An 18,010-nucleotide genomic window follows, 5' to 3' on the forward strand; every position below is an offset into this window, starting at 1 on the left:
CACACACAGTAAAGTACAATTTTCTATAAGAGCATACAGAGATCACAGTCAGTCTAGGGCTGGTTTATCTCTTTCTCTCCAGATCCTCAATAAGACTTCCCACTGGCACAGCTATAGGGTTCAGATCTCAGCTGAGTGATCAAGCCAAAACCTCTAGCACCCTCTCTATCCAACCAGTGCTTTGTGTCCCTGCCCAAGTAGCTGACACACACACACTTTGAGATTTGATTTATATGCAAACACACAGACATTCCTAGGAAAGGCTGGCACAGGTTCTCCAGCTATGCCCCCATCTGCCCAGACAATACAGTAGTACCACCTGCCACCTACCACCCTTATCACTTACTATATAAAGGCCCTTACCAAAGGGTGTCCAATTCTACTTTGCAATGTTATTATTATCCAAATAGCAAGTGTGACAAACAGCAAGGCTATTGGAGAAGCTTATACAGTATCACCAAATACATGCAAGTACTCTAACAGTTTAAATTATCTCTACATAAAACAGCCACAGTTAAAACGTTTAAAAATATTTAATAATAATTAATAAAAACACAGGACAATACTCGTTAATTCAACACAATGACATTAGAGAGTTCAGAAATCTCAGGAAAATATTTAAAAAAAATATTGTAGGATAGTCTCACATAAATATAGAAAACAGCTATTCTAATCTGGTTATATTACTTTCTATCTGTAAGATCTAGGTCTTACTTACAGAGAAAAGCAAGTGCTGGTGAGTTGTTGTAGCTTCAGAACAAAATACAAAATGCCATTCTTACTTTCTGAGATAGCCCTTAAATTAATAATACACATTACTGCTGAGTCATTTCAGATCACATCATTCTTGACACTTCTGCTTATGTTTCCCAGGCTCACAGAACTTAAAATTTAACATTTCTTTCTAATCTGCACCTGCCAGGAAGCCACAGTAATAAAAGACACTTTACATGTGAAACCTAATAATGATCTCTGTTTTATGATAATAGAAAGAATTTCTAGCTGCAGACATCCTGTCTCATAGCTTGAGATCACACACAGTCGTAAAATCCATTATTTATCAGCTTTCTTCCAGCAGGGTGCACTGTGGTTACATTTTTGAAGCTCAGAACATGACACAGTTTTCTTACATTGTTCAAATAAGCCTGTGAAACATATTAATGTGTATAAGGACATAGAATTATTTACAAAATTCTGTCTAGCTAGGCTAGCAGCCTTCACACTATCAAATATGTCTTGCTGCGTACTCAAATAGGTGATGATTTATCTTACAACATGCTATGATGATTACTCACATAGCACTTATTCAGAGTTATGATGATGTGATTACATTTTCCTTATGTAACATAAGGAAACATTCTCATCTGGCATGAGGAAATGAAACAATATTCTGTATGTTGTTGCCATACTATAGCAATTACAGGCACACATATACCTTGCAACAATAATATGATGTAATGCCTCAAACTACTGACATATCTGGCAATTGCGGTGACACTTCTACCATTGCACATTCACTGAGTACAATATCATGTATTTTCTGTAGTCAAATAGTCAGGTGTTCAGTACCCACATTCACTGACTGTTAACATTGTGGGACCTTATAATGTAATGTATGAATGGCATTCACCACAGTTGTAATGTGTACATTTAAGTGAGAGAGGCCTCCCATATCCTTCTTATCTCAAAAAGATTGCTTGCGACACAATCATTTGATGTAATAGCTTACCATAGGTAGAGTGTCATACATACATTAAGGCTTCCTCTGTGGTGCTTGTGTTTCATCCACATGTCATTAGCCAGTAGATTTACATAGCTTTCTGTTCGGTTCCAAAAAGGGTAACCTTATAGGTTCATAGGTTCATAGGTTTATACTAGGCTATCTGCCCCAAGGCATTTATAAGCCTAGCCCGAATTTTTGTGGCTTACGCCACCCCTTATATGAAAAAATACTGTACCCATTAGTTTGTTGTGCCTCTGTCCAGCAGTGACACAGAGATGATTCCCGGGGTAAACCTATGATCTCCCATCCACAGGTCAAGATTTCTCTTGAACAGAGCCAGCGAGGTGCTCTGCCTCACATGGACCGGGACTCTATTCCACAGCATAGGGAGTCTCTGAGTGATAAATCTATCCCTCCAGCATGTCCTATTTATATCCGTGCTAAGGTTTAAGTCGCTTGCTCTAGTGGTTTTGGTGGATTTGGATTTTTTGAGGTGGAGCATGTCCATTAATTCCGGGTTGGACATGGCCTTGTATGTTAGGCACATGTCACCTCTGAGCAGACGGTATGCGACTGAATAGAGCTGGAGTTTCTTCAATCTGGCAGCATATGACAGATTTTGGAGTCCCTTTATCCTTTTGGTGAGAAACTTTTGGGGTCTCTCCAATTGCTGCAGATGTCGGGCGAGATACACCCCGAATGGTGCATTGTACTCGATCATTGGTCTGATAAGTGAAGAGTACAGGGGAACAATGACCTCACTAGATCTGGATGTGAATCCCTTCATGATCAGGTGGGCAATGTAGAAGGTCTTTCTAACCACTTTAGCAACGTGAGTGTCAAAAGAAAGGCCACTGTCAACCTGGGTCCCCAGGTCCCTGATAACCTCTTCTGTGCTTAGTGGATTGCCACCTATATGGTAGCTTGGGGTTACCTTGTTTTTCCCGAAGGGTATGACTATACATTTTTTGGCATTTAACTTCATGCCATGGCTCTGGCACCAGCTATCTGTTTCCGTGAGTCCCTTCTGAAGGATATCCGTGTCCGATGCACTTTCCACTATGGCGCCCAGTTTGCAGTCGTCTGCAAACTTTGTCAGCCAAAGACCTCCCATGTTGGCCTGTACTTCTGAGAAGTAGATGCCAAACAATAGGGGGCCAAGGACCGAGCCCTGTGGGACACCACTTGTGACCGGCTTGGAGTCTGACATAGCGCCCACAACTCTAACCCTGTGGGTTCTGTCCTTAAGCCAGTTTGCAAACCATCTTGTGACATATGGGTTTACATTTAAGCTGGTAAGTTTTTTTACAATACCCGAGTGGGGTATTGTGTCGAAAGCCTTTGCAAGGTCAAGGTAGGCTGTATGGACTGCCTTTCCCTCATCAATGGCCTTGGTGACTGTTTCGAAGAAGTGAACCAAGTTCAAAAGGCATGATCTTCCCTTGACAAAGCCAAACTGGGTCAGGTCCAATGTCTGCAAGTCCCCTATATCTTTGTTTATGAGCTCCATTATGATCCTCTCCATAGCTTTGCAGACTAGACTTGTTAAGCTTATGGGGCGGTAATTACCAGGGTCCGTAGAGGCACCACCTTTGTGGAGTGGGACCACAGTTGCTGTACGCCACTCCTTGGGCACGTATCCTGAGATAAGGCTGAGATTAAACAGCTGCCTTATGTGCGGGTTTAATTCCTCATTTAGTTCGTGTAGCACACAGCCGGGGACACCATCTGGTCCCATTGATGCTGTGTTTTTAGCTTTAGAGAGCAGCTTTCACCTGCGCATTTGAGATGTCTGGGAGGCTACACTCCGCTGGGATAGTTATCTCTCCTTTAGGGGAGAGGGGGTGAAGTTTGCACTGAACCTGTCTGCCAGTATGTTGGCAATGTCTGTGGGTTCAGTGATTTTTGTATCATTTTGGACTAATTCTGAGCATATCTGGGAGTTTCCACCCAGGTTTCTAACATAGCTGAAAAAGGCCTTATGATTGTCCTTTGAATCCATGGCAATTTTTTTCTCAAAATTGGCCTTAGTTGATTTTATGAGTGCTCGTATTTTTTTACTAATAATGATCAGGGGTGACTTCCCTTTTATGGATTTTGTTCTATCATGTAATAGCTTTCTCCTCTTATTGTAAAGTTTGTTAATCGCTGGGGTCCATCAGACTGGACGTTTGCCCTTTGTGGAAAGAGTCTTGGTTTTATTTGGGATTGCCTGATCCATGCAGTCCTGGAGGTGTTCATAAAAGGCATTTGTAAGGGCTTCCGCAGCTTGGGTTGTGGTTTCCACTGGTTCAGGGGCCTTGAAGGATACCACACCAGTCTTGAGTAGTGTGAAGTTTGCTTTAGAGAAGTTCTTCTAGAACTTCTTATCTTCTTATTATCTGAATGTACCAACGTTACACACAAAAAAATGTTGTATTTAGTTAATTGTATCCATGTTTATGTTGGACAGTGATATATATAACTGCATCTTGTGATTGCTTGGCAATGTGATGGTTATTCGATACATGTTGTGCAGGGAGTGCTCCTGTGGATCGTGCTTTGGGTACTGGCTTGTATAGCATACCTAAACTGATATAATGTGTTTCAGTACTGAGGCAGTGTGTGTACTACCTGATGGAAACAGCTTCCTTGTCAAAAAAGCATTGATATTGTACTACTCACTGTGTGCAGAACAACATGTTTAGCTTTTTATCAGTATTCTAAATAAATCAGATTTTTAACATTATATTCCTAACTCCTTTCTTACTTCACACAAAGATTTCAGTTACTTGTGAAGGTCTCCTGTGGTACACACAGTCAATACAGAGTATATAGAGAGCCTGTATCATAGGCAGGGGTTTGAATCTAGTACCATTTGTCTATCAAACAGCAGTGGCTTACACATTAGAAAATAGTTATGGCACAGTCAGAGGGCCACATTTTTCAGTCTTTCTCATACAAGGTACAGCATCCATACTCCTTACCCCTTCAAGGATATTCTTCATGGCACACCCAAGAATCACATTTTAGTCATGTCCATGATCTCTGTGATATCTGTGCTGGCATACGTTTAAAATGACAAGAGGTTATTATGTCATTCATTGCTCACAGGTATTACTTATTTCCAAAATAATAATGCATCTGTATTGCATGTCTTCATTTTATATGGCATATACGGGCTTTCATAAAATGTTTCGCACTGTACAGTATGCTGCTAGATCATCAGAAATTATGAATGGGCTTCTGTTATAATACTTTCTTGTGTGCTGTTGCTTTTGAATTAGTGTTATGTTAATGTTCCCTGTAATTCCTTGTGAGTATGCCCAGTATAATGATGCATGAGACGTGTGCCATTTACCAGTAGAAAACTTGAAATCATGAAATATCATTTGATCAGTGTTGTCATTTGTCACCTATGCAAGTTGTGTGTTATATTATTACCATATAGCACGTACATAACTATACAACCCATGCTTTTCTATTACATGTTTATAGGTGATAAACCTCTTTCCAATTGATGCTAATAATGGTTATTTGAGAATGTATGTCCATTTCTGATGTGCATTACACAACACCTGTGACATTCATTTGTTATTGTGTATTCTTAAAGCAACATAAATGATAGCTCATGACAATATAAATTAATTCATGTATACAAGCTTTCACCTACAAATCATACTTCATCAAATGTTTTAAAAGCTCCAATGTACATTCTTTATGTAAAATAAATTAATTTAGTCACATGATCAATGATGTAAGCTTCTCAGCTTTAAATAGTTTTTAAAGGGCAAAACTCATTCATACCAGGTGTATTCAATGATTCATGGCTGCTAATCCATTCATATTCAAGGCTTCAGTTTTAATTACAATATTACCCTTCCTAATTCCACAAACGATTAATTGTAATACAAATAATTTAAAGGTATGAGATGTACCCATTAGTGGACATGCTTAGCAAAAGAATTAGTATAATTCAACTTCTTAATATTGCAAATATGTTGAGCTATCCTATCTTGTAATCTTCTGTTAGTTTTCGCCACATAAAATGATGTACAAATAGTACACTTAGCCATATATAGTAAGTTCATACTATCACACTCGTTATGATGAGAAAACTGTTATCCATATTGAGCTGTAGGATGTATGAAATAAGTTGTAGTATGAATATATTTGCAAAAATTAGATATCATACAAGGAAAAGTACCTGTACATACAGTCAGAATTACATTTCTCACACCATTAGCTGCTACATTCACCCATCTATAACACAGTTGTCTTTTATATTGTCATGAACTATCCTGTTTGAGTTGCTTTATATCTGTTTTTGAGCAGGTAATGTTTCCTAAGAAATATTTTATTAGATTATTGTGAATACATACTGAAGTGGAGATAACCACAGTGGGGTGGCACACAATCTTACGCACCAACCTCCGCTACTGTTCTTGGAGGGAACCACTGCCCTGCCCTGCAGGCAGAACAGCTTGAGGGCCCAAGTAGTGCAGAGGTAGGAGAGGGTGTGCTGCCAGGTTGCATTCCAGATCTGCTGGGCAGCAGTTCTGTAGCCAGTGGAGTGGGTGCAGGAGGATCCAGTTGGGCAGGCCTACCCCGCTGTGCTGCGATGAAAACAAACATAAAGAAAAAAAAAGATAAGGGAGAAAAAAGGGATAGCATTAGTAACTTCACATGTGACATTGATATACAGTGTATTGATACAATTATTGGACTCTGTGCTTTTAACTTCATTTTTAAAACTACCAACTCCTAAGAATATACCTTTTTTACTTATAAGACTACCTAGCTCATAACAGTTGTACACTATACTACAGATTGCAGCAAGCAATCCTCGATGTGTACACATACTGCACATATGCATGTCCACATTATACTGGTCACAGTTTACAGCAGGCCATTTGTGCCACTGGTATAGAGGTCTGAAGTTACATTGTAATATTGATTAAAATTTAACAGTATTGTATAGTTTGGAAGTGTGTTTTTTTTTGAACTCATAACCTCAGACTACTCTCTAATACTTGTACTGTTCTTTTGACCTACAGAATAATGCATGCATATTTTCCTTCTACAGTTCAGAGATGCATAATGAATTTGATACAACTGTATTAAATGCAAAAAAAAAAAAAAAAATATATATATATATATATATATATATATATATATATATATATATATATATATTTTTTTTTTAACTTTTCATGGTACAATAACAGTACTGTTCTGATGCATACATACCACATACTTCTCACATCCTGGCCAATCTCGTGGCATTGGTCCTCACATTAAGAGCTCTCTCTGTATCAGCTGTGGAAAAAGAGAAGAGAATACCATTATGAATACCAGCCTTGACTATATTCAGCTTTTAACTCTTAGACGTAGTCACTGGTATCCTTCTTCCTCCTCCTGAGGATGTCAAAGTGGTGTCAACATTGTTCAACAGTGTGGGAGACACCTGGGTCACTGGTCAAAGCCCTGGTAACACTATCTCATGCTTTGGATTTGTATGATGAGTCTGAATAGCCCCTTTGCAGTAACCAGGACCCATGATGCTTAACTAGGAGTCCAACAAAAATTTGGACTCCTGGACACCCCATCTCTGAGCTCAGAAGTGGCTTACTTCCACACAAACACCAAACATGATTACCAGAGCCCAAGTCAATGTAGAATGAGGTTTTCCCAGCAAATGCATTTTGTATCCTGTTTTTTTTGCCATAAATTCCATGGCACACATTTACTGGGTGTACGCACAGTGTTGCATGATACTTACCTTCGACCAAACATGGTGCATGAGTTCTCTGCTTGCAGTGTTTGCTCTACAAACAGTGGAGCAAAAAAACTTTAAATTTTATTTTATTTATTTATTTTACATTTGTTAACCGGGGGTGTCTGACTGAGCCGAAAAGGCCCTTTTTCAGCAGAGGCCCAGGGAGAAAAGCTCCACAAAGAAAAATTACAGACACATTTAGTTATTTAGACATAATCAGTATACACACAAATTACAAGAGACATGTTTTTACAGTGGTATGCATCACAAATAGTTACAGTGGAGAGAACAATCAAAAAAATATTAATTTTAAAAATAAAGGCAAGTAATAGATTTGTGGTGTACGGATGAACTTTGGAATGTAGGTAGAATACATACATAGTACACAGGTACAGTACATACATTGTAGATTAGCCAGTGTTTGTGAGTAAGATTGAAAAACTATTATCAATTGCTCTATAAAATAAAAAAAATCAAATAAAAAAAATAAAGAAAGGAAAAGCAAATACCATGCTGTCATACAATTCTAATCTCTGAATATTATGGCATGACCTCTGATGTGCACCATACATTTGGACTGGAAAATCTTATAAGAGGCCTGTAAGAAAGGAATAATTACACATTGCAGTTTCTTACTTCACAACCCTCACAAGGGATAAAATTCTGACATACTGATGCTATCAACTGTCAAACTTTGCAAAGCTAATATACATTAAAGGTACAATGACCAATTAAACACAAAAAATGCAAATATACTAAGCAGTAAGTTAACTATGCACCCTAAGTAACAGACACCAAGCTTTTGCCTTCCTTACTCCAAAACATAGAAAACATGGTTATGACACAGTTATCATCACTTGAACAGGTTGTTGTGTAGTGGTCATTACAGAAAGAAGTTACAAAGGGATGATACCCATTGTACTTTATGAATTCATAACCCATACAACAGGATTCGCTGCAAAAGTCTGACATTTGGATGCTCTCAACTCTCTACATTTCCATGGTCAATATAAATCACAGGTACAATAAACAGTTCTCCAGTATTAATGCAGATATAGTAAGCAGTATGTTAGATATACACCCTGAGCATCAGACACAGATTTTGTATCCCTGAATCAGAAAGGTAGAACACAGTGATATAGCACAGTTATCATCACTTGCACAGGGTGTTGTGGGGGGTGGGGGTGGGCAGGAGGCCTAGGCTGACACAAAAGGTTGGCGAGTGTCTGAATAAGAAGGCAGATATTTGGACAAATCAACAAATGGGCAGATAGAGAAAATAAATAACTGTTTTGTGTGTGTGTGTGTGTGTGTGTGTGTGTGTGTGTGTGTGTGTGTGTGTGTGTGTGTGCGTGTGTGTCTGTAGGGTCCTCCAGGTGAAACTTGATGTGTGAGTGTGTGCATGAACACACCCAAGCTGAGCATTAGCTCTACATCTTGTTGTATTTGACAGATGTGAACCATGCATGGTACAGGTGGCAGTTCATTGTTGTTGTCCCTAACCATGAGAACTGGCTCTGCCAGGAGATGCACTGGCATGTTGACATCCAGGGCCATGCTTAGATACATTGAACTTGATTGCTGTCTGCTGGATGAGGTCTATTCACAGGAATGCAGGAACATTACTCCATGGCCTGCCACATTTGTGTATGGACAGCATAGTCGCTGATGTAGCAGTGGAAGCACTGTGACTATGGGAACATGATCGAGTATGGCCACATTGACCGACAGTAGGTGATGTGGGTGAGCTATGCCCATGAGAATGCCGTTCTTCTCCTACCAAATGTTCTATCACAAAAACTGCTAGTTCGATGACAGACACCCCTCAGTCCATTACAGACACCCCTCTTTCCAATGTGTCATTCAACTGATCCAGTGAATCAGCAGCACCGTGGAGGCTGTCACACATGTCAGATTGTGCCACTTCCACAATCCAGAGCATTTGTCTGGAGGACCTATGGGAATGGGCCTATGCCTCCATGATGGCCCTAAACATACGTTGAGTGGCACAGCAAGACTTTGCGTGATTTAAAGTTTGCACACCCTCTATTAGAACCCAGGACCATCTGTACTCCAGTCCTACACAAACACATGCTGCCCAAAGAATAGTTACATATGAAGCATAGAGAAATCTGCCATTCATTCCTCAGTTTCCTGTGATTGTGCTAAGTGCCGCATTGCGTGATGACAACAAATAATTAAAATATAGCTTAAATCAGAGATGACAAATTTAACAAAAAACAGAGGATGAAACAGAAATTGCGAATTTGGCACTGCTTACATGCACTTTCACCCTTCATAGACCATTGCCATCCACTGAAAGCAAACACTGCGAAAGTGCCTAAATGAAGTGAAGATCCCTAAACAGCTTTTACGATTCAACAATTTTAATGAGTTTTGACCTCATTTGCATCTTCACCATGCTGACAGCCCTGAATTTACATGACTGGTAACCATGTAGTTAGGGAATCTGAAGGGGAACCCAGTGTAGTAAACATGAGGGAGGGTATTTGTTTGCTATATATCTGCACAGAGGAATATGGTTCCTGATAAAATTTGACTGTATTCCCTAAGCTATATATTGCATATGCTTACATAACATTATGAACAGGTTGTTTCATGGGGTTTTCACTTTTAGCTGTCTACATTAGTTATGAGTACATTCTTCATTTGGGTGTGGGGGAGTGAAGCTGCATGCACATCATGGAACTTAAAAAGGATTGTTGCTATTGTTTACTTTTGTAGCATCTATCCTGTCTTATAATGTCATAACATGTCTGATGTTACATGGCAAGGTCAGTTTTGCACAAATGTATTAACTTTTCCTTGCTCTTATTTCTGTGTAGACTACTTTCCTTGGTTGTATTCGAAAAGTTTTCAAATACATGGGCAACACATGTACAGAGTCTACACGGTTGCTTTACAGCATGTTGAATCACTCCACCATGTTGGTTTGCTTCATTAGCATACAATTCAGGTACTTATACTTATACTGTAATGTGCATGTTATTGTATTTACCATGTTTGCTTGTGAGTGCGTGCCACTACACAGAGTTTACAGAATCTAAACCTTTTCATGGAGCGATATGCACACAGTGAAAAATGACCATATAGGCTTTATCGAATCCCTCCCACATATTTTAACTGGTGTACATTAATTTTAACCTGTTTTCATTTCAGTTGCATTTAAAATGAAATGCTTTCTTGGTCTGACAACGTTTAGTTAAAAAATCAAAAAAATATTAATAATTTTATCATAAAGTGGTTACATTGAATAAAATATATTTGTCAATACACACATTCTAACTTTTAGGCAGATACATTTCATAATGAGGTCCATATGAGCTTATTAACCTTCTTAGGCTTTCTTTAATATGTCTGTAAGAAGAGATTTATTTAGCAGCTTATTGAGGAAATGTAAAGGCAGCTCCTTATGAAGAGGAATGAGATTTAAGTACTTCAGAGAAAAAAACGCACATGTAAAATAAGTGTAATTACTATTAAATTTACTGCTGACTTTCATAACAGCAAGCAGCTCTGGAAAAATGAGGGTAGTATAAGGGAAACTGTATTAGAGTGATTATTATCTCAAAACAGAAGGTGAGAAGCACAGGTAAGAAAGTGCATGGCTAGAAGTAGTGGGATCAAATAACTTATAAGATAACGTCTTATTAAACAAATAAAATTACAGCAAAAAACAGCAAATATCATAATTGTAGCAATTCTCTTATACGGCAATAAGCACATGCAATAACATTTTTTTTAACTTCTGTGCCTGCATACCATCTGACCTGAAAAAATATCATTTTTCTTCAAGAAGGAAGAGTTATCATTAGCGCATTTGTTCTCCAGTGAAGCAAAACACAATCCAGATAAATATCAAGGTCTCTCCCAACCCAAAAAGCTCCTAATAGCCAGTTGGCAGCTTTCAAGGGATTCTAGTGTTGTCAGTCATTACGGGAGAAGCACACAATCTTCCCAGCATGACTCTCCCTGACCTATATAACTATACTATGGCAGCACATCAATATTTTTTTAACTCTCTGGGCACCCAGATGTTCCACTAGATGTCATCCAGTGGTGAAACAAGCTGCAACCCTCCCCCAGGAAAGTGAGCCTCCCACTCCTGTGCCTTGTAATTGCACATGGGTCATCTGGGTATGTGCAATAGCATTTTTAAAGTTAGAATAAGGTCACACTGGAATGGAAATAAGAACATCATGATGATTCTGTGGTTAAACTTTCAACTTACAGTGATGGGAACTCATAATTAGTACATACTGTATGAATGAACTTTCATTGTACTGCTTTTGGAGGAATTTGGCTTTATCCGATATCAGCGACAATTGGATCTCAAATTTAAATGTATGAATGTATGTGTGTGTTGTCTATAAATATCTATCTATCTATATATATGGATAGATAGATAGATAGATAGATAGATAGATAGATAGATAGATATGTACATATTCAATTTACAATCCCAAAATACTGAAATATCAAAATTCAGTATCTTGAGACTGTAAAGATGAACACTGAAAAACCAAAAACTCCAGAAGAGCGAAATTCAAAATTGCAATGGCCCACATACAAACTCCACACACAAACAAGCACACATACAGCTTCCTCCCTACACTACAAACCAACAACCACACATAAACACAACAAATCACACATGTGGACCGTACATATAAGCACACCCCCGCTAATTATATATACTAACTCCGAGGTCGCACTAAAAACACAAACACACAAAAACCACCACTACACATTCTACAAACACACATCACATACGTACAAATACCACCACTCTCAACACTTACACACTCACAATCTTACCTACCTATCATAACCCACACCTCAAAACTCCAAACACACTCACACACACTAAACTCCCTAGTCAAAACCCCCGAGTAAAACATCACTTATCTGAATCTCCAGCTACATCCACATACCACACATCAGGAACACAGGGAACCCCACAGCACATACATGCCTCCACATCCATGGATTCAATATTTCCACATTCAGCATTTCCACATTCAGGATTCTGCAACTTTTGTGCAAGTGCATTTTCAACACTTTGGTCTCGAGCTACTGTAATTCAATATTTCAGTATTTCGAGATTCTGAAGTGAAACTATATATATATATATATATATATATATATATATATATATATATATATCTACACTTTATAATCCTGAAAATCTGAAATATCGAATTTCAGAATCTCGAGATTATAAAGCCGAAAGCTCAAAACTCCAAAACCCCAGAACTGCGAATTTAAAAATCCCGAAGTCCGGAGATGTTGAATTAGCACTTCTGGTGTTGCACTGTGTGAATGGATAGCTGGAAGTTCAGGTAAGTATTTATGTTTAAGGGTTTTGGTTAGGGGCTTTAGGGTGTGTCAGTGTGTTTTGTTACTGTAATGTGTGTGTGCGAGTGGAATGTATCTTGTATGGTGGTGTTTTCAAGTGTTTGTCTGTGTAGTGCGACCTTGGAGTTAGTATATTTAAGTAGAGGGCTTGCCCCCCTGCTTGTATGTAGTGTAGGTTTGTGTGTTTGTGTATGGGGGGAAGGTGTGTGTATGTGTATGTGTGTGATGTATGGTCAGTCTAGGAGTCGCGATTTTGAAATTCGCGCTTGTGGGGTTTCGGGATTTTAAGGTTTCGGCTTTATGAACTCGAATTTCTGAAATTTAATATTTCAGGATTTCGGGATTATAAAGTGAACATATAGATATATATATATTTTTACATAATTATTTTCCTACAAAAACTGATCATCACATAATATAATCAACCACCAAGAAATGAATGTGCAGCAGACAAACAATAGTACATTTGTGATCATTAAAACAACAAAAAAGCAAATGCAAAAAATATCTATAAGCACTGCTTCACCTATGAAGAGCATAATGGAGACAACTTTTAAATATAGACACCTCAACTTACAACACCTACCAATGTGGTGGCTTTGTCACCCTCACACCCAATTACTTTTATATACTTATTCCACAGTCACAAAACATTCACAATAGGGCAACCACCCATGCAGCATAAAAAAATAACCTTAATGCAAGTTGACTAATGATGCCATTGACCAAAAGTGGAACACCACTTAACAAAAACGACCTGGCCACAATGATAATTACATGCTAATATATGTATTTCCTAAGAATCCAAGCAACCATAGGCACATTCAAAGCTAACCACATAGCTTGGAACATTCTACAGACCACCAGAACACATTGTTTCATTTCACACCTAGATGTACTTCTTCCCAGTCTAAACATTAATAACAATGAAGATCCCTGGTAAGAATTCATGAAATATACCCAAAGTTACCGACAGCATACTCATCAATAGCAGCCATGATAGTCAACAGTCTAAGGGAGTACAAAAATATGATATGTGATTAATCTAAGAAAAAAAAAACATTCCTGATAATCTTGTATTACTATAACTCTCATATTCATAAAACCTAACTAATGCACTACATTGACTTCTAAAACCAAAATTAGTGAATATCACAGTCTACTGATGTCAATGTAATACCATACACAGAAAGCTATATATGTAATATGAGGTCAGAAACTGTGGTGCAATAAATTAAATATATGTTCACAGGTAGGTACTATGCCAGATGCCATAGCAGGCCATTTTAAGCCAGGCCACATTCCTTTTTAAAGGTGACTGTGAGATAAATATCTTAATCATTTTACTATGTCTCAACCCCATGTGAAATGCACAGGTTTTCGTGGGTATTGCAACTAATTTCAAGACCTGCTGCTTTACAATTAATCATGAATATTGTTTCTTAAACTCATGGTACAGGATACTCCACTTATTACACTTTTTTTTTCAAAACAGGTTTATTGTTTTAACATATAAGAGAAATATCATAATTTTATACAAGTAATTAAAAATAGGTATTATTATAATATTCAACAATACAACTAAAGTATTTACAAAGGCATCCACTACAATCAGATCAATTAATTAAACTAAAATACCATGCTATTGAAATTAAATTTTTTTTAACAAATTTTGTAAATTATCCCATACAATAAAATAAGATGTTTTTCTGTTTGTTCTAGTCCTAATTGTGTTTATTTCCATATGGCACACTATATTCATAACATTTTTAAATTCATTGAACGAAGGAGGTGTATCTGAAATCCAATTTCTAGTTATTATTTTCCTAGCCACTGCTAGAATAGACCATAACAAGGGAAGCTTAACCTTTTTAACACTTTGAGGTACAGGTGTGTTGAATAATATAAGAGATTTAGAAATAATGAAATTATCTGTAAAAAGAGCCTGCAAAAATTCATTAATTGACTTCCAGTATTCTTTCAATTTTATACAGTCATAAAGCATATGAGCCCAGTCAGCATTCATTTCTACATTACATCTCTTATATAGATTATCTTTATTATTTATTTTATTCATCATCAAAGGTGTATAAAAGGATCTATGTAAAAATTTCCATGTATAAAGTCTCCAGACAATGGAAGACGTAGTTCTATAAGCAGATTCCAATATATATTGTTTATCTTGTTGATTTGGTGGGTCCCCATTAATAGAAGTGAAATAATTCCAGTATGAATCTACACTGTAAAAAGTTTCTTGTCTGATAACTTTATGTATGTATGAAAGTTTACCTTTATCAGAAACTTTATGTTGTAAATTTAATATCAAGTAATCAATCAGTGTTGGAATAGATTCTTTAACAGTTATAGACATTAAATCTATTTTATTAATGAGATGTTGTCTAAAGGTCTGAACCTCTAACCAGCAAGTTTCTCTTAGATCAAATTCTTGTTTTAAGAAATCTAGATTTTTAACTTTATTATCAGATATCAACTGATACCAGTACTTTAGATCATTATCTATAGCTAAATGAGTTCCTTCAGAAGTAGATGACAAAAGCATACCCTGAGTATACATTATAGGAAATACAATAAAATTCCATTCCCTATACTTAGGGTGCATGAATATAAAGTTATGATAACTAATAATAATATTTAATGGGTAACAAACCATATGTTTAGGTGTAATAGGTGAAGTACAACATTCCTTTAGTAACCATAACATGGAGTTATTTACAATCATATTTTTATGTGTTAAGGAGATTTTCATGAAGTGTATACTAATTAGCTCCCAATAATCTTTCCATTTTGTGACATATGACTGATCTATTAATAAAGTAATAACTTTTACAATAGAAGAGATAGTATATAAATTAAAGTCTGGAAAAGAAATACCTCCTTGAGACCAGCTATTAGTATGTTTCTTTAATGCAATCCTAGGTCTATTAGGTGCCCATAAGAAATTTAACATTAGTGTGTTCAGTTTCTTGATAATTATTTTTGTAGGTGGAAGTATTATTGATTGTATTAAGTGTAAAATCTTGGGGAATATTATCATTTTAATAATTGTAAGTCTCTCCTCCATAGTAAAAACATATTATTCCAGGTATTAAAAGATTTTGTATATTAAGAAAACATGTATTATAATTATTATATATAATAGATTTAATATCTTTAGATAGTATTATACCTAAATAAGTTATCTGACCTGAATTGGGTACATATTTAGTAAAATCACTAATGAGAATATTTTTTCGTATATATAGGTAGTATTTTAGTTTTTCTTCATTGAATATTAAACCAGAAATACTTTTAAAATTCATCATGTTATCAAATAGAGACTGTATAGAAGAATTAGATCCTGCTGATGTAATTAGAACATCATCTGCAAAAGTTGAATTTTGGATGTTGTATTTTCATCTATTTCAAAACCCTCTATGTCAGTACTGTTTCTGATCAAATTAGCCCAAGGCTCCATTACTAAAGTGAATAATAGTGGAGAAAGTGGACATCCTTGTTTTGTACCTTTAAGAATGGGTATTTTTGTGAAACATATGTTCCTACCTTAATATAAGCCAACGTTCCTTTGTATAAATGTTCAATTAGATTTACAAATGCATCCGAGAAGTTTGTGCACTTCATTAAGGTAAACAGATAGTCCCAACTTACTGAATCAAATGCTGAACTTATATCAAGACTAATAAGTGTTAAATATTTCTTTTTCCTATTTGCAAAATCTATTAATGTTAAAGTTCTTCTTATATTATCAAAAGTATTTCTATTTACAATGAAGCCTGTCTGATCTATATCTATAATGCCGGGAATGATTGTCTTCAATCTATCAGCAAAGATATTCATAAACATTTTATAATCAACATTAAGTAATGAGATGGGCCGATATGAAGAACATCTAGTTGGATCTTTATTAGGTTTTAAAATTGGTGAAATAAATGTATATTGCCAAGATGGGGGGGTTATTAACTCAGTTTGGGCCAAAATAAAAACCTTATGTATTAATGAATATGTATTTTTAGAAAGGATTTTATATATCTCTGGTATAATACCATCATTACCCGGTGCTTTGTTTGATTTAAGCTTATTTATTTGTGTAATAACTTCTGTATATGAAATACTCTTGTCCAATAGTTTAATCTGTTGTTTATTAAGCTTTTTATTCATATTTGTGGTTATAAACTCCTTTATTTTATCTTTAGGTTCCATGTTAATATTATTATGGTTAATTTTGTGAAAGTGATTTCTAAATTCATCTAGTATTTCTGGTATACTAGAAACATTCTTCTTTTCCTTAGAGAAAATATTTCTTTGATATGGTTTTGTTTATTCAACCTTTTTGTTTTATTTTTAAGTCTATGTAAGTATTTGGGGCTTATTGAATAAGACAAAAACTTGTATTTCTCTAAAGTTATTTTAACTTTATGAGTTAAAATTTCTTTGTATTTCTCATTTAGTTTGTTTATTTCTTCAATAACTTTCTTGTCCATAATATTTTCTTTATTATTATGTTTATAAGAGTCTAATTTACTTTGAATATCTAACAATTCCTTATCCCAAGATTTCCTTTTATTATTATACCATCTGATACTTTGTCCATATAGATATGATTTTAAGGCATCCCAAACATAAACAATGGAGACTTCAGGAGTGTTATTTATGCCTAAAAATGTTTTACTTCTGAAAGTATATATTCTTTATAGTCTTTTAGTTGATTTAAGTATGCTGGTATCCTTTTGATCTGAACATTATGAGTATTTTTATCATGAATTCAAAACAATTGAATTATGATCAGATATAGGACATGAAATGATTTTGGAATTAATTAAATCTGTTACCATCTGGTTAGAAATAAAGACCCTATCTATTTTTGAATAAGTTTTGTATCTGTTAGAAAAAAAGGTGTATGGTAATGATTTTGAATCTATCTGATTATTAATATCATTCAAATGATAAGAATTTGCAAAATTCTTTAAATGTTTTGCATTAGATGTAATTCTTCTCTTTCCTATAGTGGTAGTATCACTTTCATGTAGTATACAATTAAAGTCACCAGCTAAAATAATATCTCCTATAGAGAATGATATGATCTTATCAAGATGATGTTTCACTGTATTAATACCAATTCCAGGTATCCAATA

The sequence above is a fragment of the Protopterus annectens genome, chromosome 5.part0 (genome assembly GCF_019279795.1).
Source record: "Protopterus annectens isolate FY-2018-M chromosome 5.part0, PAN1.0, whole genome shotgun sequence".
NCBI classification, from domain to species: Eukaryota; Metazoa; Chordata; order Ceratodontiformes; family Protopteridae; genus Protopterus; species Protopterus annectens.